Source organism: Calliopsis andreniformis, unplaced genomic scaffold (assembly GCF_051401765.1).
Source record: "Calliopsis andreniformis isolate RMS-2024a unplaced genomic scaffold, iyCalAndr_principal scaffold0007, whole genome shotgun sequence".
Lineage (NCBI taxonomy): Eukaryota > Metazoa > Arthropoda > Insecta > Hymenoptera > Andrenidae > Calliopsis > Calliopsis andreniformis.
The window spans coordinates 22,606,584-22,633,395 of record NW_027480425.1 but is presented as its reverse complement, the minus strand read 5'-3'; positions in this window follow the sequence as shown (position 1 = coordinate 22,633,395).

Here is a 26,812-nt window from a genome sequence, read left to right as displayed (position 1 = left end):
GTTGCCCGGAACGTAGAAATGACCATAACATTCACACCGGTTGCAATTATTCGTTTTATACGATGGAAAAACTGTTGGATTTATTTTGTATTTTATGCTCCTGGAGTTGACTTCTAAGTCCGTAGCCATTCGATCTGGTGGAGCAACGCCCTAGAGCGAAGCCTATGTTGCCGGGAACGTAGAAATGACCATAACTTTCATACTGGTGCAGTTATTCGTTTTATACAATGGAAAAACAGTTCTATTTATTTTGTATTTTATGATTCGAGCGTTGACTTCTAAGGCCCAAACTATTCTATCTGGTGGCGCAACGGCCAAGAGTCAAGCCTATGTCGCCCGGAACGTAGAAATGACCATAACTTTCACACTGGTTGCAACTATTCGTTTTATACAATGGAAAAGCTGTTGTATTTATATTGTATTTTATGCTTCTCGCGTTGACTTCTTAGGCCCTAACTATTCGATCTGGCGGGGGAACGCTCTAGAGTGAAGCCTAGATTGCCCGAAACGTCGAAATGACCATTACTTTCACACTGGTTGTAATTATTCATGCTATACGATGGAGAAACTGCTGTATTTTTATTGTATTTTATGCTTCTGGCATTGACTTCTAAGATCCTAGCTATTCGATCTCGGGGGCAGCTTCCAAGTGTGAAGCGTGTGTTGCCCGAAACGTAGAAATGACCATTACATTCACACTGGTTGCAATTATTCGTTTTGTACGATGGAAAAACTGTTGTACCTATATCGTATTTTATGCTTCTGGCGTTGACTTCTAAGGCCCTAGCTATTCGATTTGGTGGAGCAACGCACTGGAGTGAAGTCTAGGTTGCCCGAAACGTAGAAATGTCCTGTACTTTCACACTGGTTGCAGTTATTCCTGTTATACGATGGAAAAACTGTTGCATTTTTATAGTATTTTATGTTTTTGGCGTTGACTTCTAAGGTCCTAGCTATTCGATCTCGTGGGGCAACGTTTAAGAGTGAAGCGTATGTGGCCCGAAACGTAGAAATGACCATTACTTTCACACTGGTTGCAATTATTGTTTCATTAAGATGGTAAAACTGTTGTATTTTTATTGTATTTTATGCTTCTTGCGTTGACTTCTTACGCCCTAACTATAGGATCTGGCGGGGGAACGCTCTAGAGTGAAGCCTAGGTTTCCCGCAACGTCGAAATGACCATTACTTTCACACTGGTTGTAATTATTCCTGTTATACGGTGGAAAAACTGATGTATTTATATTGTATTTTATGCTTCTGGCGTTGGCTTCCAAGGCCCTAACTATTCGATCTGGCGGCGCAACGGCCTAAAGTGAAGCCTAGGTTGCCCGATACGTAGAAATGACCATTACTTTCACACTGGTTGTAATTATTCCTGTTATACGATGGAAAAGCTGTTGTATTTATATTGTATTTTATGCTTCTGGTTTTGGCTTTCAAGGCCCTAACTATTCGATCCAGTGGAGCAACGCCCTAGTGTGAAACCTAGGTTGCCCGGAACGTAGAAATGACCATAACTTTCTCACTGGTTGCAAATATTCTTTTTATACGATGGAAAAGCTGTTGTCTTTATATTGCATTTTATGCTTCAGTCGTTGACTTCTAAGGTCGTAGCTATTCGATGTGGTGGAGCAACGCCCTAGAGTGAAGCCTAGGTTGCCCGAAACGTAGAAATGACCATTACTTTCACACTTTTTGCAATATTCCTGTTATACGATGGACAAACCGTTGGATTTTTCTGTACTTTATGCTTCTGGCGTTGACTGCTAAGGCCCTTTGTATTCGATCTGGTGGAGCAATGCCTCACAGTTAAGTCTAGGATGCCGAAACGGTGAAATGATCATTACTGTCACACTGGTTGCAATTATTCATGCTATACGATGGAAAAACTGTTGCACTGTTATTGTATTTTATGTTTTGAGCGTTGACTTCTAAGGCCCTAGCTATTCGATTTGGTGGAGCAACGCCCTAGGGTGAAGTCTAGGTTGCCCGAAACGTAGAAATGACCAGTAATTTCACACTGGTTGCAATTATACATGCTATACGATGGAAAAGCTGCTGTATTTTTATTGTATTTTATGCTTCTGGCGTTGACTTCTAAGGTCCTAGCTATTCCATGTCGTTGGGCAACGTCCATGAGTGAAGAGTATGTTGCCCGAAACGTAGAAATGACCATTACTTTCACACTGGCTGCAATTATTCTTTTTTTACGATGGTAAAACTGTTGTATTTTTATTGTATTTTATGCTTCTGGCGTTGACTTCTTAGGCCCTAACTATTCGATCTGGCGGGGGAACGCTCTAGAGTGAAGCCTAGCTTGCCCGAAACGTCGAAATGACCATTACTTTCATTCTGGTTGCAATTATTCATGCTATACGGTGGAAAAACTGCTGTATTTTTATTGTATTTTATGTTTCTGGCATTGACTTCTAAGATCCTAGCTATTCGATTTCGGGGGCAGCGACCAAGGGTGAAGCGCAGGTTGCCCGGAAAGTAGAAATTACCATAACTTTCACACTGGTTGCAATTATTCGTTTTATACAATGGAAAGCTGTTGTATTTATTTTGTATTTCATGCTTCTAGCGTTAACTTCTTAGGCCCTAACTATTCGATCTGGCGGGGGAACGCCCTAGAGTGAAGCCTAGGTTGCCCGAAACGTCGAAATGACCATTACTTTCACACTGCTTGCAATTATTCATGCCATACGATTGAAAAACTGTTGTATTTTTATTGTATTGTATGCTGCTGGCGTTGACTTGTTAGGCCCTAACTATTCGATCTGGCGGGGGAACGCTCTAGAGTGAAGCCTAGATTGCCCGAAACGTCGAAATGACCATTACTTTCACACTGGTTGTAATTATTCATGCTATACGATGGAGAAACTGCTGTATTTTTATTGTATTTTATGCTTCTGGCATTGACTTCCAAGATCCTAGCTATTCGATCTCGGTGGCAGCTTCCAAGTGTGAAGCGTGTGTTGCCCGAAACGTAGAAATGACCATTACATTCACACTGGTTGCAATTATTCGTTTTATACGATGGAAAAACTGTTGTACCTATATCGTATTTTATGCTTCTGGCGTTGACTTCTAAGGCCCTAGCTATTCGATTTGGTGGAGCAACGCACTGGAGTGAAGTCCAGGTTGCCCGAAACGTAGAAATGTCCTGTACTTTCACACTGGTTGCAGTTATTCCTGTTATACGATGGAAAAACTGTTGCATTTTTATAGTATTTTATGTTTTTGGCGTTGACTTCTAAGGTCCTAGCTATTCGATCTCGTGGGGCAACGTTTAAGAGTGAAGCGTATGTTGCCCGAAACATAGAAATGACCATTACTTTCACACTGGTTGCAATTATTGTTTCATTACGATGGTAAAACTGTTGTATTTTTATTGTATTTTATGCTTCTTGCGTTGACTTCTTACGCCCTAACTATAGGATCTGGCGGGGGAACGCTCTAGAGTGAAGCCTAGGTTTCCCGCAACGTCGAAATGACCATTACTTTCACACTGGTTGTAATTATTCCTGTTATACGGTGGAAAAACTGATGTATTTATATTGTATTTTATGCTTCTGGCGTTGGCTTCCAAGGCCCTAACTATTCGATCTGGCGGCGCAACGGCCTAAAGTGAAGCCTAGGTTGCCCGAAACGTAGAAATGACCATTACTTTCACACTGGTTGTAATTATTCCTGCTATACGATGGAAAAGCTGTTGTATTTATATTGTATTTTATGCTTCTGGTTTTGGCTTTCAAGGCCCTAACTATTCGATCCAGAGGAGCAACGCCCTAGTGTGAAACCTAGGTTGCCCGGAACGTAGAAATGACCATTACATTCACACTGGTTGCAATTATTCTTTTTAAACGATGGAAAAACTGTTGCACTGTTATTGCATTTTATGTTTTGAGCGTTGACTTCTAAGGCCCTAGCTATTCGATTTGGTGGAGCAACGCCCTAGAGTGAAGTCTAGGTTGCCCGAAACGTAGAAATGACCAGTAATTTCACACTGGTTGCAATTATTCATGCTATACGATGGAAAAGCTGCTGTATTTTTATTGTATTTTATGCTTCTGGCGTTGACTTCTAAGGTCCTAGCTATTCCATGTCGTTGGGCAACGTCCATGAGTGAAGAGTATGTTGCCCGAAACGTAGAAATGACCATTACTTTCACACTGGCTGCAATTATTCTTTTTTTACGATGGTAAGACTGTTGTATTTTTATTGTATTTTATGCTTCTGGCGTTGACTTCTTAGGCCCTAACTATTCGATCTGGCGGGGGAACGCTCTAGAGTGTAGCATAGGTTGCCCGAAACGTCAAAATGACCATTACTTTCATTCTGGTTGCAATTATTCATGCTATACGGTGGAAAAACTGCTGTATTTTTATTGTATTTTATGTTTCTGGCATTGACTTCTAAGATCCTAGCTATTCGATTTCGGGGGCAGCGACCAAGGGTGAAGCGTATGTGTCCCGAAACGTAGAAATGACCATTACATTCACACTGGTTGCAATTATTTTTTTATACGATGGAAAAGCTGTTGTACTTTTATTGTATTTTATGCTTCTATCGTTAACTTCTTTGGCCCTAACTATTCGATCTGGCGGGGGAACGCTCTAGAGTGAACCCTAGGTTGCCCGAAACGTCGAAATGACCATTACTTTCACACTGCTTGCAATTATTCATGCCATACGATTGAAAAACTGTTGTATTTTTATTGTTTTTTATGCTTCTGGCGTTGACTTCTTAGGCCCTAACTATTCCATCTGTTGGAACAACGCCCTACAATTAAGCCTAGGTTGCCCGGAACGTAGAAATTACCATAACTTTCACACTGGTTGCAATTATTCGTTTTATACAATGGAAAACTGTTCTATTTATTTTGTATTTAATGCTCCGGGCGTTGACTTCTAAGGTCCTAGCTATGCGATCTCGTGGGGCAACGTCCAAGAGTGAAGCCCATGTTGCCCGAAACGTAGAAATGACCATTACTTTCAGACTGGTTGTAATTATTCCTGTTATACGATGGAAAAGCTGTTGTATTTATATTGTATTTTATGCTTCTGGCGTTGGCTTCCAGGGCCCTAACTATTCGATCTGGCGGCGCAACGGCCTAAAGTGAATCCTAGGTTGCCCGAAACGTAGAAATGACCATTATTTTAACACTGGTTGCAATTATTCCTGTTATACGATGGACAAACTGTTGGTTTTTTATTGTACTTTTTGCTTCTGGATTTGACTTCTAAGGCCCTATGTATTCGATCTGGTTGAGCAATGCCTCAGAGTTAAGTCTAGGCTGACCGAAACGTAGAAATGACCATAACTTTCACACTGATTGCAATTATTCGTTTTATACGATGGAAAAACTGTTTTATTTATGTTGTGTTTTATGCTTCTGGCGGTGACTTCTTAGGCCCTAACTATTCGATCTGTTGGAGCAACACCGTAGAGTGAAGCGCAGGTTGCCCGGAATGTAGAAATTACCATAACTTTCACACTGGTTGCAATTATTCGTTTTATACAATGGAAAGCTGTTGTATTTATTTTGTATTTCATGCTTCTAGCGTTCACTTCTTAGGCCCTAACTATTCGATCTGGTGGAGCAACGCCCTAGAGTGAAGACTAGGTTGCCCGGAACGTAGTAATGACCATTACCTGCACACTGGTTGCAATTACTCCTGTTACGCGATGAAAAGACTGTTGTATTTATACTCTATTTTATGCTTCTGGCGTTGACTTCTAAGTCCCTAGCTATTCGATCTGGTGGAGCAGCGCCCTAGAGTGAAGCCTAGGTTTCCCGGAACGTAGAAATGACCACTACCATCACACTGGTTGCAATTATTCCTGTTATACGGTGGACAAACTGTTGGATTTTTATTGCACTTTATGCTTCTGGCGTTGACTTCTTAGGACCTAACTATTCGATCTGGTGGAGCAACGCCCTAGAGTCAAGTCTAGGTTGCCCGCAACATGGAAATGACCATTACTTTCACACTGTTTGCAATTATTCATTCTATACGAGGGAAGAACTGTTGTATTTTATTGTATTTTATGCTTCTGGCGTTGACTTCTAAGGCCGTAGCTATTCGATGTGGTGGAGCAACGCCCTGGGTTGGAGCCTAGGTTTCCCGGAACGTAGAAATGATCATTACTTTCATACTGGTTTCAATTATTCGTTTTATACGATGGAAAAACTGTTGTATTTATATTGCATTTTATGCTTCTGGCGCTGACTTCTTAGGCCCTAACTATTCGATCTGGTGGATGAACGCCCTAGAGTGAAGCCTATGTTGCCTGGCATGTAGAAATGACCATAACTTTCACACTGGTTGCAATTATTCGTTCTATACGATAGAAAAACTGTTGTATTTATTTCGTATTTTATGCTCCTGGAGTTGACTTCTAAGTCCGTAGCCATTCGATCTGGTGGAGCAACGCCATAGAGTGAAGCCTATGTTGCCGGGAACGTAGAAATGACCATAACTTTAAAACCAGTTTCAATTATCCGTTTTATACGGTGGAAAAACTGTTGTATTTATTTTCTATTTTATGCTTCTGGCGTTGACTTCTTAGGCCCTAACTATTCGATCTGGTGGATGAACGCCCTAGAGTGAAGCCTAGGTTGCCTGGCATGTAGAAATGACCATAACTTTCACACTGGTTGCAATTATTCGTTCTATACGATGGAAAAGCTGTTGTATTTATTGTGTGTTTTATTCTTCTGGCGTTGACATCTTTTGCCCTAGCTATTCGATCTGGTGGTCCAACGCCCTAGAGTGAAGCCTAGGTTGCCCGGAATGTAGAAATGACCATAACTTTCACACTGGTTGCAATTATTCGTTTTATAGGATGGAAAAGTTGCTGTATTTATATTGTGTTTTATGCTTCTGGTGTTGACTTCTTAGGCAGTAACTATTCGTCCTGATGGAGCAACAGTCTATAGTGAAGCCTAGGTTGCCGGGAACGTAGAAATGACCATAACTTTCACACCGGTTTTAATTATTCGTTTTATACAATGGAAAAACTGATGTATTTATTTTGTATTTTATGCTTCTGGCGTTGACTTCTAAGGCCCTAACTATTCGATCTGATGGAGCAACACCCAAGAGTGAAGCCCAGGTTGCCGGGAATGTAGAAATGACCATAACTTTCACACTGTTTGCAGTTATTCATTCTATACGAGGGAAGAACTATTGTATTTTATTGTATTTTATGCTTCTGGCGTTGACTTCGAAGGCCCTAACTATTCGATCTGGTTGACCAACGCCCTAGAGTGTAGCCTAGGTTGCACGGAACGTAGATATGACCGTAATATTCAAACTGGTTGCAATTATTCATTTTATACGATGGAAAAACTGTTGTATTTTTATTGTACTTTATGCTCCGGCCGTAGACTTCTAAGGCCCTAACTATTCGATCTGGTGGAGCAACGCCCTAGAGTGAAGCCTAGGTAGCCCGGAACGTACAAATGACCCTAACTTACAAACCAGTTTCAATTATCCGTTTTATACGATGGAAAAACTGTCGTATTTATTTTGTATTTTATGCTTCTGGCGTTGACTTCTTAGGTCCAAACTATTCGATCTGGTGGAGCAACGCCCGAGAGTGAAGCCTAGGTAGCTCGAATCGTAGAAATGACCATAACTTTCACCCTAGATGCAATTATTCGTTTTATACGATTGAAAAACAGTTGTATTTTTATTGTATTTTATGCTTCTGGCGTTGACTTCTTAGGCCCTAACTATTCGATCTGGTGGACCAACGCCCTAGAGTGAAGCCTAGGTTGCCCGGAACGTAGAAATGACTATTACCATCACACTGGTTGTAGTTATTCCTGTTATACGATGGAAAGACTGTTGTATTTTTGTATCTTATGCTTCTGGCGTTGACTTCTTAGGCCCTAACTATTCGATCCGGTGGAGCAACGCCCTGGAATGAGGCCTAGGTTGCCCGGAACATAGAAATGACTGTTACTTTCACAATATTTGCAAGCATTCGTCTTATACGATGGAAAGCTGTTGTATTTATATTGTATTTTATGCTTCTGGCGTTGACTTCTAAGGCCGTAGCTATTCAATGTGGTGGAGCAACGCCCTAGAGTGAAGCCTAGGCAGCTCGGATCGTAGAAATGACCATAACTTTCGCACTGGTCGCAATTATTCGATTTATACAATGGAAAAACTGTTCTATTTATTTTGTATTTTATGCTTCGAGCGTTGACTTCTAAGGCCCTAAGTATTCGATGTGGAGGTGCATCGCCCTAGAGCGAAACCTAGGTTGCCCGGAACGTTGAAATGACCATTACTTTCACACTGGTTGCAATTATTCGTTTTATACAATGGAAAAACTGTTGTATTTATATTATATTTTATGCTTCTGGCGTTGACTTCTTAGGCCCTAACTATTCGATCTGGTGGATCAACGCCCTAGCGTGAAGCCTAGGTTGCCCAGAACGTAGAAATGACCATAACTTTCACACTGGTTGCAATTATTCGTTTTATACAATGGAAAAACTGTTCTATTTATTTTGTATTTTATGCTTCGGGCGTTGACTTCTAAGGCCACACCTATTGGATCTGGTGGAACAACGCCCTAGAGTGAAGCCTAGGTTGCCCGGAACGTAGAAATGACCATCACTTTCACACTGGTTGCAATTGTTCCTGTTATACGATGGCAAAACTGTTGTATCTTTATTGTATTTTATGCTTCTGCCATTGACTTCTAAGGCCCTAGCTATTCGATCTTTTGGAGCAAAGACATAGAGTGAAGCCTAGGTTGCCCGAAACGTAGAAATGACCATTACTTTCACTCTGGTTGCAATTATTCATGCTATACGATGGAAAAACTGTTGTATTTTTATTGTATTTTATGCTTCTGGCGTCGACTTCTTAGGCCCTAACTATTCGATCTGGTGGACCAACGCCCTAGAGTGAAGCCAAGGTTGCCCGGAACGTAGAAATGACTATTACCTTCAAACTGGTTGCAATTATTCCTGTCACACGATGGAAAGACTGTTGTATTTTTGTATCTTATGCTTCTGGCGTTGACTTCTTAGGCCCTATCTATTCGATCCGTAGGAGCAACGCCCTAGAGTGAGGCCTAGGTTGCCCGGAACATAGAAATGACCGTTACTTTCACAATATTTGCAAACATTCGTCTTATACGATGGAAAGCTGTTGTATTTATATTGTATATTATGCTTCTGGCGTTGACTTCTAAGGCCGTAGCTATTCAATGTGGTGGAGCAACGCCCTAGAGTGAAGCCTAGGCAGCTCGGATCGTAGAAATGACCATAACTTTCACACCGGTTGCAATTATTCAGGTTATACAATGGAAAAACTGCTGCATTTATATTGTATTTTATGCTTCGGGCATTGACTTCTAAGGCCCTAACTATTCGATATGGTGGAGCAACGCCCTAGAGTGAAGACTAGGTTGCCCGGAACGTAGTAATGACCATTACCTGCACACTGGTTGCAATTACTCCTGTTACGCGATGAAAAGACTGTTGTATTTATACTCTATTTTATGCTTCTGGCGTTGACTTCTAAGTCCCTAGCTATTCGATCTGGTGGAGCAGCGCCCTAGAGTGAAGCCTAGGTTTCCCGGAACGTAGAAATGACCATTACCATCACACTGGTTGCAATTATTCCTGTTATACGGTGGACAAACTGTTGGATTTTTATTGCACTTTATGCTTCTGGCGTTGACTTCTTAGGACCTAACTATTCGATCTGGTGGAGCAACGCCCTAGAGTCAAGTCTAGGTTGCCCGCAACATGGAAATGACCATTACTTTCACACTGTTTGCAATTATTCATTCTATACGAGGGAAGAACTGTTGTATTTTATTGTATTTTATGCTTCTGGCGTTGACTTCTAAGGCCGTAGCTATTCGATGTGGTGGAGCAACGCCCTAGGTTGGAGCCTAGGTTGCCCGGAACGTAGAAATGATCATTACTTTCACACTGGTTGCAATTATTCAGGTTATACAATGGAAAAACTGCTGTATTTATATTGTATTTTATGCCTCTGGCGTTGACTTCTTAGGCCCTAACTATTCGATCTGGTGGAGCAACGACCTACAGTGAAGCCTAGGTTTGCCCGGAACACAGAAATGACCATAGCTTTCACACTCGTTGCAATTATTCGTTTTATAAAATGGAAAAGCTGTTCTATTTATTTTGTATTTTATGTTTCGGGCGTCGACTTCTAAGGCCCTAACTATTCGATCTGGCGGAGCAACGCCCTAGAGTGAAGCCTATGTTGCCCGAAACGTAGAAATGACTATCACTTTCACACTGGTTGCAATTATTCCTGTTATACGATGGACAAACTGTTGCATTTTTATTGTACTTTATGCTTCTGGCGTTGACTTCCAAGGCCCTACGTATTCGATCTGGTGGAGCAATGCCTCAGAGTTAAATCTAGGATGCCCGAAACGTCGAAATGATCATTACTTTCACACGGATTGCAATTATTCATTCTATATGATAAAAAGACTGTTCCATTTTTATTGTATTTTATGCTTCTGGCGTTGACTTCTTAGGCCCTAACTATTCGATCTGGTGGAACAACGACCTAGAGTGAAGCCTGGGTTGCCCGGAACGTAGAAATGGCCTTTACTTTCACAGTGGTTGCAATTATTCGTTTTATACGATGGAAAAACTGTTGTATCTAAATGGTATTTTATGCTTCTGGCGTTGACTTCTAAGGCCCTAACTATTCGATCTAGTGGAGCAACGCCCTAGAATGAAGCCTAGGTTGCCCGGAACGTAGAAATGACCATAACTTTCACTCCGGTTGCAATTATTCGTTTTATACAATGGAAAAACTGTTCTTTTTATTTTGTATTTTATGCTTCTGGCGCTGACTTCTAAGGCCCTAACTATTCGATCTGGTGGAGCAACGCCCTAGAGTGAAGCCTAGGTTGCCCGGAACGTAGAAATGACCGTAACTTTAAAACCAGTTTCAATTATCCGTTTTATACGGTGGAAAAACTGTTGTATTTATTTTGTATTTTATGCTTCTGGCGTTGACGTCTTAGGCCCTAACTATTCGATCTGGTGGATGAACGCCCTAGAGTGAAGCCTAGGTTGCCTGGCATGTAGGAATGACCATAACTTTCACACTGGTTGCAATTATTCGTTCTATACGATGGAAAAGCTGTTGTATTTATTGTGTGTTTTATTCTTCTGGCGTTGACATCTTAGGCCCTAGCTATTCGATCTGGTGGTCCAACGCCCTAGAGTGAAGCCTAGGTTGCCCGGAATGTAGAAATGACCATAACTTTCACACTGGTTGCAATTATTCGTTTTATAGGATGGAAAAGCTGTTGTATTTATTTTGAATTTTATGCTTCTGGCGTTGACTTCTTAGGCCCTAACTATTCCCTCTTGTGGACCAACGCCCCAGAGTGAAGCCTACGTCGCCCAGATCCTAGAAATGACCATCACCTTCACTCTGGTTGCAATTACTCCTGTTATACGATGGAAAAACTGTTGTATTTTTATTGTATTTTATGCGTCTGGAGTTGTTTTCTAAAGCACTAACTATTCGACGTGGTGGAGCAACGCCCTAGAGTGAAGCCTAGGTTGCACGTAACGTAGAAATGCCTATTACTTTCACACTGGTTGCAATTACTCATTTTAGACGATGGAAGAACTGTTGTATTTATATTGTATTTTCTGCTTCTGGCGTTGACTTCTAAGGCCGTAGCTGTTCAGATGTGGTGCAGCAACGTCCTAGAGTGAAGCCGAGGTTGCCCGTAGAGTGGAAATGACAATTCCTGTCACACTGGTTGCAATTATTCCTGTTATGCGATGGAAAAACTGTTGTAATTTTATTTTATTATATGCTTCTGGCGTTGACTTCTTAGGCCCTAACTTTTCGATATGGTGGAGCAACGCCCTAGAATGAAGCATCGGTTGCCCGGAACGTAGAAATGACTATCACTTTCACACTGGTTGCAATTATTCGTGTTATACGATGGAAAAACTGTTACATTTTTATTTTGTTTTATGCTTCGGGCGTGGACTTCTAAGGCCCTAACTATTCTACCTGGTGGAGCAACGGCATAGAGTGAAGCCTAGGTTGCCCGGAACGCAGAAATGACCATTACTTTCACACTGGTTGCAAGTATTCAGATTATACAATGGAAAATCTGCTCTATTTATTTTGTATTTTATGCTTCGGGCGTTGACTTCTAAGGCCATAACTATTCGGTCTGGTGGAGCAACGCCCTAGGCTGAAGTCTAGGATGCCCGGAACGTAGAAATGACCATAGCTTTCATACTGGTTTCAATTATTCATGCCATACGATTGAAAAACTGTTGTATTTTTATTGTATTTTATGCTTCTGGCGTTGACTTCTAAGGCCCTAGCTATTCGATTTGGTGGAGCAACGCACTGGAGTGAAGTCTAGGTTGCCCGAAACGTAGAAATGTCCTGTACTTTCACACTGACTGCAGTTATTCCTGTTATACGATGGAAAAACTGTTGCATTTTTATAGTATTTTATGTTTTTGGCGTTGACTTCTAAGGTCCTAGCTATTCGATCTCGAGGGGCAACGTTCAAGAGTGAAGCGTATGTTGCCCGAAACGTAGAAATGACCATACCTTTCACACTCGTTGCAATTATTTGTTTTATACGATGAAAAATCTGTTGTATTTATTTTGTATTTTATGCTTCTGGCGTTGACTTCTTAGGCCCTAACTATTCGCTCTTGTGGACCAACGCCCCAGAGTGAAGCCTACGTCGCCCGGATCCTAGAAATGACCATCACCTTCACTCTGGTTGCAATTACTCCTGTTATGCGATGGAAAAACTGTGGTTTTTTTATTGTATTTTATGCTTCGGGCGTTGACTGCTAAGGCCCTAGATATTCGATTTGGTGGAGCAACGCCCTAGAGTGAAGCCTAGGTTGCCCGGAACCTAGAAATGACCATGACTTTCACACTCGTTGCAATTATTCCTGTTATACGATGGAAAAGCTGTTGCATTTTTATAGTATTTTATGTTTTTGGCGTTGACTTCTAAGGTCCTAGCTATTCGATCTCGAGGGGCAACGTTCAAGAGTGAAGCGTATGTTGCCCGAAACGTAGAAATGGCCATTACTTTCACACTGGTTGCAATTATTGTTTCATTACGATGGTAAAACTGTTGTATTTTTATTGTATTTTATGCTTCTGGCGTTGACTTCTTGCGCCCTAACTATTGGATCTGGCGGGGGAACGCTCTAGAGTGAAGCCTAGGTTTCCCGCAACGTCGAAATGACCATTACTTTCTCACTGGTTGTAATTATTCCTGTTATACGGTGGAAAAACTGTTGTATTTATATTGTATTTTATGCTTCTGGCGTTGGCTTCCAAGGCCCTAACTAGTCGATCTGGCTGCGCAACGGCCTAAAGTGAAGCCTAGGTTGCCCGAAGCGTAGAAATGACCATTACTTTCACACTGGTTGCAATTATTCATGCTATACGATGGAAAAACTGCTGTATTTTTATTGTATTTTATGCTTCTGGCATTGACTTCTAAGATCCTAGCTATTCGATTTCGGGGGCAGTGACCAAGGGTGAAGCGTATGTGTCCCGAAACGTAGAAATGACCGTTACATTCACACTGGTTGCAATTATTTTTTTATACGATGGAAAAGCTGTTGTACTTTTATTGTATCTTATGCTTTGGGCGTTGACTTCTAAGGCCCTTGCTATTCGATTTGGTGGAACAACGCCCTACAGTGAAGTCTAGGTTGCCCGGAACGTAGAAATGACCTGTACTTTCACACTGGTTGCAGTTATTCCTGTTATGCAATGGAAAAACTATTGCATTTTTATAGTATTTTATGATTCTGGCGTTGACTGCTAAGGCCCTTTGTATTCGATCTGGTGGAGCAATGCCTCACAGTTAAGTCTAGGATGCCGAAACGGTGAAATGATCATTACTGTCACACTGGTTGCAATTATTCATGCTATACGATGGAAAAACTGTTGCATTTTTATTGTACTTTATGCTTCTGGCGTTGACTTCTTAGGCCCTAACTATTCGATCTCGGGGGCAACGTCCAAGAGTGAAGCGTATGTTGCCCGAAACGTAGAAATGACCATTACATTCACACTGGTTGCAATTATTCTTTTTATACGATGGAAAAACTGTTGCACTGTTATTGTATTTTATGTTTTGAGCGTTGACTTCTAAGGCCCTAGCTATTCGACTTGGTGGAGCAACGCCCTAGAGTGAAGTCTAGGTTGCCCGAAACGTAGAAATGACCAGTAATTTCACACTGGTTGCAATAATTCATGCTATACGATGGAAAAGCTGCTGTATTTTTATTGTATTTTATGCTTCTGGCATTGACTTCTAAGATCCTAGCTATTCGATTTCGGGGGCAGCGACCAAGGGTGAGGCGTATGTGCCCCGAAACGTAGAAATGACCATTACATTCACACTGGTTGCAATTATTCTTTTTTTACGATGGTAAAACTGTTGTATTTTTATTGTATTTTATGCTTCTGGCGTTGACTTCTTAGGCCCTAACTATTCGATCTGGCGGGGGAACGCTCTAGAGTGAAGCCTAGGTTGCCCTAAACGTCGAAATGACCATTACTTTCATTCTGGTTGCAATTATTCATGCTATACGGTGGAAAAACTGCTGTATTTTTATTGTATTTTATGCTTCTGGCATTGACTTCTAAGATCCTAGCTATTCGATTTCGGGGGCAGCGACCAAGGGTGAGGCGTATGTGCCCCGAAACGTACAAATGACCATTACATTCACACTGGTTGCAATTATTTTTTTATACGATGGAAAAGCTGTTGTACTTTTATTGTATTTTATGCTTCTAGCGTTAACTTCTTAGGCCCTAACTATTCGATCTGGCGGGGGAACGCCCTAGAGTGAAGCCTAGGTTGCCCGAAACGTCGAAATGACCATTACTTTCACACTGCTTGCAATTATTCATGCCATACGATTGAAAAACTGTTGTATTTTTATTGTATTTTATGCTTCTGGCGTTGACTTCTAAGATCCTAGCTATTCGATGTCGTTGGGCAACGCCCATGGGTGAAGAGTATGTTGCCCGAAACGTAGAAATGACCATTACTTTCACACTGGTTGCAATTATTCTTTTTTTACGATGGTAAAACTGTTGTATTTTTATTGTATTTTATGCTTCTGGCGTTGACTTCTTAGGCCCTAACTACTCGATCTGGCGGAGGAACGCTCTAGAGTGAAGCCTAGGTTGCCCGAAACGTCGAAATGATCATTACTTTCACACTGGTTGCAATTATTCATGCTATACGATGGGAAAACTGCTGTATTTTTATTGTATTTTATGCTTCTGGCATTGACTTCTAAGATCCTAGCTATTCGATTTCGGGGGCAGCGACCAAGGGTGAAGCGTATGTGTCCCGAAACGTAGAAATGACCATTACATTCACACTGGTTGCAATTACTTTTTTATACGATGGAAAAGCTGTTGTACTTTTATTGTATTTTATGCTTTGGGCGTTGACTTCTAAGGCCCTTGCTATACGATTTGGTGGAGCTACGCCCTAGAGTGAAGTCTAGGTTGCCCGGAACGTCGAAATGCCCATTACTTTCACACTGGTTGCAATTATTCCTGTTATACGTTGGAAAAGATGTTGTATTTATATTGCATTTTATGCTTCTGGTGCTGACTTCTCAGGCCCTAACTATTCGATCTGGCGGAGCCACGCCCTAGAGTGAAGCCTAGGTTGCCCGAAACGTAGAAATGACCATAACGTTCATACTGGTTGCAACTATTCGTTTTATACGATGGAAAAACTGTTGCATTTATATTGTATTTTATTCTTCAGGCGTTGACTTCTAAGGTCGTAGCTATTCGATCTGGCTGGGGAACGCCCTAGAGTGAAGCCTAGGTTGCCTGAAACGTCGAAATGGCCATTACTTTCACACTGCTTGCAATTATTCATGCTATACGATGGAAAAACTGCTGCATTTTTATTGTCTTTTATCCTTCTGGCATTGACTTCTAAGAACCTAGCTATTCGATCTCGGGGGCAGCGTCCAAGAGTGAAGCCTATGTTGCCCGAAACGTAGAAATGATCATTACTGTCACACTGGTTGCAATTATTCATGCTATACTATGGATAAACTGTTGCATATTGATTGTACTTTATGCTTCTGGCGTTGACTTCTTAGGCCCTAACTATTCGATCTGGTGGAGCAACGCCCTAGAGTGAAGCCTAGGTTACCCCAAACGTAGAAATGACCATTACGTTCACACTGGTTGCAATTATTCTTTTTATACGATGGAAAAACTGTTGTACTTTTATTGTATTTTATGCTTTGAGCGTTGACTTCTAAGGCCCTAGCTATTCGATTTGGTGGGGAAACGCCCTAGAGTGAAGTCTAGGTTGCCCGAAACGAGGAAATGACCAGTACTTTCACACTGGTTGCAGTCATTTCTGTTATACGATGGAAAATCAGTTGCACTTTTATAGTATTTTATGTTTCTGGCGTTGACTTCTAAGGTCCTAGCTATTCGATCACGTGGGGCAACGTTCAAGAGTGAAGCGTATGTTGCCCGAAACGTAGAAATGACCATTACTTTCACACTGGTTACAATTATTCTTCTTTTACGATGGAAAAAGTGTTGTGTTTTTATTGTATTTTATGCGTCTAGAGTTGCATTCTAAGGCCCTAACTATTCGACCTGGTGGTGCAATGCCCTAGAGTGAAGCCTAGGTTGCACGGAACGTCGAAGTGCCCATTACTTTCACACTGGTAGCAATTATTACTGTTATACGATGGAAAGACTGTTGTATTTTTATTGTATATTATGCTCTTGGCGTTGACCTCCAAGTCCCTAGCTATTCGATCTGGTGGAGCAACGCCCTAGAGTGAAGCCTAGGTTGCCCGAAACGTAGAAGTGACCATTAATTTCACACTGGTTGCAAGTATTCATGCTATACGATGCAGAAACCGTTGTACTTTTATTGTATTTTATGTTTCAGGCGATGACTTCTAAGGTCCTAGCTATGCGATCTCATGGAGCAACGCCCTAGAGTGAATCCTAGGCTACCCGGAACATAGTAATTACCATTACTTTCACACTGGTTGCAATTATTCCTGTTATACGATGGAAAAACTGTTGCATCTTTATTGTATTTTATGTTTCGGGCGCTGACTTCTAAGGCGCTAACTATTCGACCTGGAGGTGCAATGCCCTAGAGTGAAGCCTAGGTTGCACGGAACGTCGAAATGCCCATTACTTTATCACTGGTTGCAATTATTCCTGTTATACGATGGAAAGACTGTTGTATTTTCATTGTATTTTATGCCCTTGGCGTTGACCTTCAAGTCCCTAGCTATTCGATCTGGTGGAGCAACGCCCTAGGGCGAAGCCTAGGGTGCCCGAAACGTGGAAATGGCCATTACTTTCACACTGGTTGCAATTATTCGTTTTATACGATGGTAAAACTGTTGTATCTATATCGTATTTTATGCTTCTGGCGTTGACTTCTAAGGCCCTAATAATTCGATCTAGTGGAACAACGCCCTAGAATCATGCCTAGCCTGCCCTGGACGTAGAAATGACCATAACCTTAACACTGGTTGCAATTATTCCTGTTATACGATGGAAAAGGTGTTGTATTTATATTGTATTTTATGCTTCTGGCGTAGACTTCTCAGGCCCTAACTATTCGCTCTGGTGGAGCAACGCCCTAGAGTGAAGCCGAGGTTACCCAGAGCGTAGAAATGACCAGTACTTTCACACTGGTTGTAGTTATTCCTGTTATAGGATGGAAAAACTGTTGCATTTTTATTGTATTTTATGCTTCTGGCGTTGACTTCTAAGGCCCTAGTTATTCGATTTGGTGGAGCAACGCCCTAGCGTGAAATCTAGGTTGCCCGAAACCTAGAAATGACCAGTACTTTCACACTGGTTGCAGTTATTCCTGCTATACGATGGAAAAACTGTTGCATTGTTATTGTATTTTATGCTTCTGGCGTTGAATTCTAAGTCCCTAACTATTCGATCTGGTGGAGCAACTCCCTAGAGTAAAGCCTAGTTTGCCCGGTACGTAGAAATGGCCATTCCTTTCACACTGGTTGCAATTATTCCTGTTATACGATGGAAAAACTGTTGGATTTATTTTGTATTTTATGCTCCTGGAGTTGACTTCTAAGTCCGTAGCCATTCGATCTGGTGGAGCAACGCCCTAGAGCGAAGCCTATGTTGCCGGGAACGTAGAAATGACCATAACTTTCATACTGGTGCAGTTATTCGTTTTATACAATGGAAAAACAGTTCTATTTATTTTGTATTTTATGATTCGAGCGTTGACTTCTAAGGCCCAAACTATTCTATCTGGTGGCGCAACGGCCAAGAGTCAAGCCTATGTCGCCCGGAACGTAGAAATGACCATAACTTTCACACTGGTTGCAACTATTGGTTTTATACAATGGAAAAGCTGTTGTATTTATATTGTATTTTATGCTTCTGGCGTTGACTTCTAAGGCCGTATCTATTCGATCTGGTGGAGTAACGCCCAAGAGTGAAGCCTAGGTTGCCCGGAACGTATAAATGACCATTACCTTCACACTGGTTGCAATTACTACTGTTACACGATGCAAAAGCTGCTGTATCTATATTGTATTTTATGCTTCGGGCATTGACTCCTAAGGCCCTAACTCTGCGATGTGGTGGAGCAACGCCCTAGAGCGAAATCTAGGTTGCCAGGAAGGTAGAAGTGACCATATCGTTCACACTGGTTGCAATTATTCTTGTTACACGATGGAAAAACTGTTGTATTTTTATTGTATTTTATGACTCTGGCGTTGACTTCTTAGGCCCTAACTATTCGATCTGGTGGAGCAACGCCCCAGAGTGATGCCTAGGTTTGCCCGGAACATAGAATCGACCATAACTTTCACACCGGTTGCAAATATTCGTCTTATACGATGGAAAAACTGTTTTATTTTTATTGTGTTTTATGCCTCTGGAGTTGACTTCTTAGGCCCTAACTATTCGGTCTGGTGGAGAAACGCCATAGAGTGTAGCCTAGGTTGCCCGGAACGTAGAAATGACCATAACATTCACACCGGTTGCAATTATTCGTTTTATACGATAGAAAAACTGTTGTATTTATTTCGTATTTTATGCTCCGGGCATAGACTTCTAAGGCCCTGGCTATTCGATCTGGAGGAGCAACGCCCTTGAGTGAAGCCTAGGTTGCCCGGAACGTAGAAATGACCCTAACTTTCAAACCAGTTTCAATTATCCGTTTTATACGGTGGAAAAACTGTTGTATTTATTTTGTATTTTATGCTTCTGGCGTTGACTTCTTAGGCCCTAACTATTCGATCTGGTGGATGAACTCCCTAGAGTGAAGCCTAGGTTGCCTGGCATGTAGAAATGACCGTAACTTTCACACTGGTTGCAATTATTCGTTCTATACGATGGAAAAACTGTTGTATTTTTATTGTATTTTATGCCTCTGGCGTTGACTTCTTAGGCCCTAACTATTCGATCTGGTGGAGCAACGCCCTAGAGTGAAGCCTAGGTTTGCCCGGAACATAGAAATGACCATATCCTTCACACTGGTTGCAATTATTCCTGTTACACGATGGAAAAACTGTTGTATTTATTTTGTATTTGGTGCTTCTGGCCTTGTCTTCCTATGCCCTAACTATTCGATCTGGCGGAACAACTCCCTAGAGTGAGGCAGACGTTGCCCGGATCGTAGAAATGACTATCACTTTCACACTGGTTGCAATTATTTCTATTATACGATGGAAAAACTGTTGGATTTTTATTGTATTTTATGCTTCAGGCGTTGACTTCTTAGGCCCTAACTATACGATCTGGTGGAACAATGCCCTAGAGTGAAGCCTAGATTGCCCGGCATGTAGAAATGACAATAACTTTCACACTGGTTGCAATTATTCGTTCTATACGATGGAAAAGCTGTTGTATTTATATTATGTTTTATGCTTCTGGGGTTGACTTCTTAGGCCCTAACTATTCGAACTGGTTGAGTAACGCCCTAGAGTGAAGCCCAGGTTGACCAAAATGTAGAAATGACCATTACCATCACACTGGTTGCAATTATTCATTGTATACGATGGAAAAACTGTTGTATTTTTATTGTACTTTATGCTCCGGGTGTAGACTTCTAAGGCCCTAACTATTCGATCTGGTGGAGCAACGCCCTAGTGTGTAGGCTAGGTTGCCCGGAAGGTAGAAATGACCATCTCTTTCACACCGGTTACTATTATTTGTTTTTTACGATGGATAGACTGTTGTATTTATATTGTGTTTTATGCCTCTGGAGTTGACTTCTTAGGCCCTAACTTTTCGATCTGGTGTAACAACGCCCTAGAGTGAAGCCTTGGTTGCCCGGAACGTAGAAGTGACCATGACTTTCACACTGGCTGCAATTATTCCTGTTACACGATGGAAAAACTGTTGTATCTTTACTGTATTTTAGGCTTCGCGCGTTGACTTCTATGGCCCTACCTATTCCATCTGGTGGAGCAACGCCCTAGAGTGAAGCCCAGGTTGCCCGGAAAGTAGAAATTACCATAACTTTCACACTGGTTGCAATTATTCGTTTTATACAATGGAAAGCTGTTCTATTTATTTTGTATTTTATGCTTCTAGCGTTAACTTCTTAGGCCATAACTATTCGATCTGGCGGGGGAACGCCCTAGAGTGAAGCCTAGGTTGCCCGAAACGTCGAAATGACCATTACTTTCACACTGGTTGTAATTATTCATGCTATACGATGGAGAAACTGCTGTATTTTTATTGTATTTTATGCGTCTGGCATTGACTTCTAAGATCCTAGCTATTCGATCTCGGGAGCAGCTTCCAAGAGTGAAGCGTGTGTTGCCAGAAACGTAGAAATGATCATTACATTCACACTGGTTGCAATTATTCGTTTTATACGATGCAAAAACTGTTGTACCTATATCGTATTGTATGCTTCTGGCGTTGACTTCTAAGGCCCTAGCTATTCGATTTGGTGGAGCAACGCACTGGAGTGAAGTCTAGGTTGCCCGAAACGTAGAAATGTCCTGTACTTTCACACTGGTTGCAGTTATTCCTGTTATACGATGGAAAAACTGTTGCATTTTTATAGTATTTTATGTTTTTGGCGTTGACTTCTAAGGTCCTAGCTATTCGATCTCGAGGGGCAACGTTCAAGAGTGAAGCGTATGTTGCCCGAAACGTAGAAATGACCATTACTTTCAGACTGGTTGTAATTATTCCTGTTATACGATGGAAAAGCTGTTGTATTTATATTGTATTTTATGCTTCTGGCGTTGGCTTCCACGGCCCTAACTATTCGATCTGGCGGCGCAACGGCCTAAAGTGAAGCCTAGGTTGCCCGAAACGTAGAAATGACCATTATTTTAATACTGGTTGCAATTATTCCTGCTATACGATGGACAAACTGTTGGTTTTTTATTGTACTTTTTGCTTCTGGATTTGACTTCTAAGGCCCTATGTATTCGATCTGGTTGAGCAATGCCTCAGAGTTAAGTCTAGGCTGACCGAAACGTAGAAATGACCATAACTTTCATACTGATTGCAATTATTCGTTTTATACGATGGAAAAACTGTTTTATTTATATTGTGTTTTATGCTTCTGGCGGTGACTTCTTAGGCCCTAACTATTCGATCTGTTGGAGCAACGCCGTAGAGTGAAGCGCAGGTTGCCCGGAAAGTAGAAATTACCATAACTTTCACACTGGTTGCAATTATTCGTTTTATACAATGGAAAGCTGTTGTATTTATTTTGTATTTCATGCTTCTAGCGTTAACTTCTTAGGCCCTAACTATTCGATCTGGCGGGGGAACGCCCTAGAGTGAAGCCTAGGTTGCCCGAAACGTCGAAATGAACATTACTTTCACACTGCATGCAATTATTCATGCCATACGATTGAAAAACTGTTGTATTTTTATTGTATTATATGCTGCTGGCGTTGACTTCTTAGGCCCTAACTATTCGATCTGGCGGGGGAACGCTCTAGAGTGAAGCCTAGATTGCCCGAAACGTAGAAATGACCATTACTTTCACACTGGTTGTAATTATTCATGCTATACGATGGAGAAACTGCTGTATTTTTATTGTATTTTATGCTTCTGGCATTGACTTCTAAGATCCTAGCTATTCGATCTCGGGGGAAGCTTCCAAGTGTGAAGCGTGTGTTGCCCGAAACGTAGAAATGACCATTACATTCACACTGGTTGCAATTATTCGTTTTGTACGATGGAAAAACTGTTGTACCTATATCGTATTTTATGCTTCTGGCGTTGACTTCTAAGGCCCTAGCTATTCGATTTGGTGGAGCAACGCACTGGAGTGAAGTCTAGGTTGCCCGAAACGTAGAAATGTCCTGTACTTTCACACTGGTTGCAGTTATTCCTGTTATACGATGGAAAAACTGTTGCATTTTTATAGTATTTTATGTTTTTGGCGTTGACTTCTAAGGTCCTAGCTATTCGATCTCGTGGGGCAACGTTTAAGAGTGAAGCGTATGTTGCCCGAAACGTAGAAATGACCATTACTTTCACACTGGTTGCAATTATTGTTTCATTACGATGGTAAAACTGTTGTATTTTTATTGTATTTTATGCTTCTTGCGTTGACTTCTTACGCCCTAACTATAGGATCTGGCGGGGGAACGCTCTAGAGTGAAGCCTAGGTTTCCCGCAACGTCGAAATGACCATTACTTTCACACTGGTTGTAATTATTCCTGTTATACGGTGGAAAAACTGATGTATTTATATTGTATTTTATGCTTCTGGCGTTGGCTTCCAAGGCCCTAACTATTCGATCTGGCGGCGCAACGGCCTAAAGTGAAGCCTAGGTTGCCCGATACGTAGAAATGACCATTACTTTCACACTGGTTGTAATTATTCCTGTTATACGATGGAAAAGCTGTTGTATTTATATTGTATTTTATGCTTCTGGTTTTGGCTTTCAAGGCCCTAACTATTCGATCCAGTGGAGCAACGCCCTAGTGTGAAACCTAGGTTGCCCGGAACGTAGAAATGACCATAACTTTCTCACTGGTTGCAAATATTCTTTCTATACGATGGAAAAGCTGTTGTCTTTATATTGCATTTTATGCTTCAGTCGTTGACTTCTAAGGTCGTAGCTATTCGATGTGGTGGAGCAACGCCCTAGAGTGAAGCCTAGGTTGCCCGAAACGTAGAAATGACCATTACTTTCACACTTTTTGCAATATTCCTGTTATACGATGGACAAACCGTTGGATTTTTCTGTACTTTATGCTTCTGGCGTTGACTGCTAAGGCCCTTTGTATTCGATCTGGTGGAGCAATGCCTCACAGTTAAGTCTAGGATGCCGAAACGGTGAAATGATCATTACTGTCACACTGGTTGCAATTATTCATGCTATACGATGGAAAAACTGTTGCACTGTTATTGTATTTTATGTTTTGAGCGTTGACTTCTAAGGCCCTAGCTATTCGATTTGGTGGAGCAACGCCCTAGGGTGAAGTCTAGGTTGCCCGAAACGTAGAAATGACCAGTAATTTCACACTGGTTGCAATTATTCATGCTATACGATGGAAAAGCTGCTGTATTTTTATTGTATTTTATGCTTCTGGCGTTGACTTCTAAGGTCCTAGCTATTCCATGTCGTTGGGCAACGTCCATGAGTGAAGAGTATGTTGCCCGAAACGTAGAAATGACCATTACTTTCACACTGGCTGCAATTATTCTTTTTTTACGATGGTAAAACTGTTGTATTTTTATTGTATTTTATGCTTCTGGCGTTGACTTCTTAGGCCCTAACTATTCGATCTGGCGGGGGAACGCTCTAGAGTGAAGCCTAGCTTGCCCGAAACGTCGAAATGACCATTACTTTCATTCTGGTTGCAATTATTCATGCTATACGGTGGAAAAACTGCTGTATTTTTATTGTATTTTATGTTTCTGGCATTGACTTCTTAGATCCTAGCTATTCGATTTCGGGGGCAGCGACCAAGGGTGAAGCGTATGTGTCCCGAAACGTAGAAATGACCATTACATTCACACTGGTTGCAATTATTTTTTTATACGATGGAAAAGCTGTTGTACTTTTATTGTATTTTATGCTTCTATCGTTAACTTCTTAGGCCCTAACTATTCGATCTGGCGGGGGAACGCTCTAGAGTGAACCCTAGGTTGCCCGAAACGTCGAAATGACCATTACTTTCACACTGCTTGCAATTATTCATGCCATACGATTGAAAAACTGTTGTATTTTTATTGTATTTTATGCTGCTGGCGTTGACCTCCTAGGCCCTAACTATTCGATCTGTCGGGGGAGCGCTCTAGAGTGAAGCCTAGATTGCCCGAAACGTCGAAATGACCATTACTTTCACACTGGTTGTAATTATTCATGCTATACGATGGAGAAACTGCTGTATTTTTATTGTATTTTATGCTTCTGGCATTGACTTCTAAGATCCTAGCTATTCGATCTTGGGGGCAGCTTCCAAGAGCGAAGCGTGTGTTGCCCGAAACGTAGAAATGACCATTACATTCACACTGGTTGCAATTGTTCGTTTTATACGATGGAAAAACTGTTGTACCTATATCGTATTTTATGCTTCTGGCGTTGACTTCTAAGGCCCTAGCTATTCGATTTGGTGGGGAAACGCCCTAGAGTGAAGTCTAGGTTGCCCCAAACGAGGAAATGACCAGTACTTTCACTCTGGTTGCAGTCATTTCTGTTATACGATGGAAAAACTGTTGCACTTTTATAGTATTTTATGTTTCTGGCGTTGACTTCTAAGGTCCTAGCTATTCGATCTCGTGGGGCAACGTTCAAGAGTGAAGCGTATGTTGCCCGAAACGTAGAAATGACCATTACTTTCACACTGGTTACAATTATTCTTCTTTTACGATGGAAAAAGTGTTGTGTTTTTATTGTATTTTATGCGTCTGGAGTTGCTTTCTAAGGCCCTAACTATTCGACCTGGTGGTGCAATGCCCTAGAGTGAAGCTTAGGTTGCACGGAACGTCGAAGTGCCCATTACTTTCACACTGGTTGCAATTACTACTGTTATACGATGGAAAGACTGTTGTATTTCTATTGTATATTATGCACTTGGCGTTGACCTCCAAGTCCCTAGCTATTCGATCTGGTGGAGCAACGCCCTAGAGTGAAGCCTGGGTTGCCCGAAACGTAGAAGTGACCATTAATTTCACACTGGTTGCAAGTATTCATGCTATACGATGGAGAAACCGTTGTATTTTTATTGTATTTTATGTTTCAGGCGATGACTTCTAAGGTCCTAGCTATGCGATCTCATGGGGCAATGTCCAAGACTGAAGCCCATGTTGCCCGATGACGTAGAAATGACCATTACTTTCACACTGGTTGCAATTATTCCTGTTATACGATGGAAAGGCTGTTGTATTTTTATAGCATTTAATGCTTCTGGCGTTGACTTCTTAGGCCCTAACTATTCGCTCTGGTGGAGCAACGCCATAGAGTGAATCCTAGGCTACCCGGAACATAGTAATTACCATTACTTTCACACTGGTTGCAATTATTCCTGTTATACGATGGAAAAACTGTTGCATCTTTATTGTATTTTATGTTTCGGGCGCTGACTTCTAAGGAGCTAACTATTCGACCTGGAGGTGCAATGCCCTAGAGTGAAGCCTAGGTTGCACGGAACGTCGAAATGCCCATTACTTTATCACTGGTTGCAATTATTCCTGTTATACGATTGAAAGACTGTTGTATTTTTATTGTATTTTATGCCCTTGGCGTTGACCTTCAAGTCCCTAGCTATTCGATCTGGTGGAGCAACGCCCTAGGGCGATGCCTAGGGTGCCCGAAACGTAGAAATGGCCATTACTTTCACACTGGTTGCAATTATTCGTTTTATACGATGGTAAAACTGTTGTATCTATATCGTATTTTATGCTTCTGGCGTTGACTTCTAAGGCCCTAATAATTCGATCAAGTGGAACAACGCCCTAGAATCATGCCTAGCCTGCACTGGACGTAGAAATGACCATAACCTTAACACTGGTTGCAATTATTCCTGTTATACGATGGAAAAGGTGTTGTATTTATATTGTATTTTATGCTTCTGGCGCTGACTTCTCAGGCCCTAACTATTCGCTCTGGTGGAGCAACGCCCTAGAGTGAAGCCGAGGTTACCCGGAGCGTAGAAATGACCAGTACTTTCACACTGGTTGCAGTTATTCCTGTTATACGATGGAAAAACTGTTGCATTTTTATAGTATTTTATGTTTTTGGCGTTGACTTCTAAGGTCCTAGCTATTCGATCTCGTGGGGCAACGTTTAAGAGTGAAGCGTATGTTGCCCGAAACGTAGAAATGACCATTACTTTCACACTGGTTGCAATTATTGTTTCATTACGATGGTAAAACTGTTGTATTTTTATTGTATTTTATGCTTCTTGCGTTGACTTCTTACGCCCTAACTATAGGATCTGGCGGGGGAACGCTCTAGAGTGAAGCCTAGGTTTCCCGCAACGTCGAAATGACCATTACTTTCACACTGGTTGTAATTATTCCTGTTATACGGTGGAAAAACTGATGTATTTATATTGTATTTTATGCTTCTGGCGTTGGCTTCCAAGGCCCTAACTATTCGATCTGGCGGCGCAACGGCCTAAAGTGAAGCCTAGGTTGCCCGATACGTAGAAATGACCATTACTTTCACACTGGTTGTAATTATTCCTGTTATACGATGGAAAAGCTGTTGTATTTATATTGTATTTTATGCTTCTGGTTTTGGCTTTCAAGGCCCTAA